Consider the following 1,997-nt stretch of genomic DNA (forward strand, 5'->3'; position numbering starts at 1 on the left):
AGGGGGGGGGGACATAAAACATTCATTTAATCTATCTTAAGTAATGAAAATTAAACGTAATTTTTTGGAAAATAAAGGTAATTTAATATTACAATTTAAAACATTGAAGAAATATTGAATGCTTATTCCTTAAAAATAAGGTTTTAATAATTTTAGTAGTTGTAGTATTTAAATGACTTCTGTTGTGATCTGGCGCTATAGAGAAAATAAAATTAATTAAAATTAACTTGACCTTCAAGGGGGGTTGGGGGGACGGGCCGCCCCCCTAAAATAATGGCAGGGGAAACACTGGCGTCTACTGGGGCAGATCGATAGTTAGGCAAATTAAAACTAAAGAAAAACGTATGCAACTTAAGCTTCGAAATGACAGACAATGAACAAAAAAGGTAATTTGCAAGAGCTGAGTCACAGCCCATATCAAAAGCTCCCTTATCGGTTCTGTTTTCAGTACTGGAGAATAAAAGATACATTCTTAGACGTTTTTGTTAGTACGTGAATGTTATCTATCTTATACATTTTATCTCCCCAACAGATTATTTTGAAATAAGTTTATAATGCATGTTGGCTATTCCCAATTCAGAAGAGCGCACACACAGCCTGTGTCTGTGAATGCTTCTCATACTCTGTCCTCTCTGCCCCACGTGGCGCAAATCCCGCGTCACGGACGAGCCGTTCATGCTTGCCGCACTCATGCAGCCTGTCTCGTAATGCTCTTTTATACTCGCACCCGGCGCCGCACCGCAAGTCTCCTCGAGCGCATCTGGCAGTATGGATGAGGCTTGACGCACGCCCGTAACCTGTGTCGACTCGTGCCTGGTTCCGCTTTTAAAACGAATGTAAATTCAGGCTAACTGCTTGCTAATTTCACTTGGATGAAATGAAACATTCAGCACATTTCCCACTTGTTCTTAAAATCCCAAATACTTAAAATGAATAAATCAGCCTATGTAATACTTTAATAATTGACTTAGAAAATATTTGTTCATTTTTTATAAAGAACTGTATTTCTTGTGAAATTCAGTAATTAAGTTACTTCTGTAAAAGTAGTTATACCATTATAATCTTGCCTGCTGAAAAAAACAAAACAATAGAACCCCTCCCAAAACACAATAAAAAATATAATGGATTTCAGAGTTATAATGGAATTGTATTGGTTTTAATGTAAACTATAATGGTGTCTATTTGATGGATTCTATTGGTGGGATGTAATCTGGCAGATGACAACCAATAGAACAACAGTAATCCCTACTGGAATAATGTCCAAAACAAAAAGGAATTTTGTAATGGTTTAATGGAAACTATAAGAATTTCTGTGATAGTTTCTATTGTTTTTTTTCAGCAGGGTAATGATACCCATACTGTGCTGCACATTATTGACAATATAGAGCTGAAGCTTGACTTTGCAAATTTAAAATCGCAATCTGTCTAAAAAAAAAATCACAATCTGATATTTTACCCCAAATCGCACAGCCCTAGCCCAGAGTAGGCTTTGGTAATGGAACGGAAGTAGACACTCTCTGAAAACGGAGGCCATCGAGGTGGTCCCTCCTTGCGTAGCAGAGTCCGGGTCTACAGCCGGTACTTCACCATTCTGAGGAAGGATGAAGGGTTGCGTCCTATTTTAGATCTGCGTCTTTTGAACCGCTCAGTCAGGGGACTGAAGTGCAGCACGCTCTCACTCAAACAGGTCGTGACCAAGTCTGAGGACTGGTGTGTCACGATCGATCTAAAAGATGCACATATCTCCATCCTTCCTCATCATAGGAAGTTCCTGAGGTTTGCTTTTGGGGGCAAAAGCCTGCCAATACTGGTTCTTCCTTTTGGCCTTGCACTCTCACCCCACACTTTCACGACTCAACCACATCAACGATTGTTTGATATTAGCTCAATCCGAGCAGATGGCGGTTCGACATCGAGATGTCGTTCTCGCTCACACGAAAGAGCTGGGGTTAAGACTTAATGCCAAGAAAAGTGTGCTTTCTCCAGTACAGAGAACC

The 1,997-nt window shown here is 39.8% G+C and overlaps 2 long non-coding RNA genes across 2 annotated transcripts in view; one reads left to right on the plus strand and one right to left on the minus strand.

Moving 5' to 3' along the window:
* The window catches only part of LOC107549413 (uncharacterized), a 38,948-nt gene that overhangs the window by 11,136 nt on the left and 25,815 nt on the right, over positions 1–1,997 (plus strand). The gene's annotated exons all lie outside the window — the stretch shown is intronic.
* Positions 557–1,997, minus strand: part of LOC107549414 (uncharacterized) — an 8,326-nt gene continuing 6,885 nt past the window's right edge. Inside the window, exon 3 of the long non-coding RNA XR_001604559.1 lies at positions 557–687. This is a non-coding gene — a long non-coding RNA (uncharacterized lncRNA). The remainder of the gene's footprint in view (positions 688–1,997) is intronic.

The sequence above is a fragment of the Sinocyclocheilus grahami genome, unplaced genomic scaffold (assembly GCF_001515645.1).
Source record: "Sinocyclocheilus grahami isolate Dianchi unplaced genomic scaffold, SAMN03320097.WGS_v1.1 scaffold371.1, whole genome shotgun sequence".
NCBI classification, from domain to species: domain Eukaryota; kingdom Metazoa; phylum Chordata; class Actinopteri; order Cypriniformes; family Cyprinidae; genus Sinocyclocheilus; species Sinocyclocheilus grahami.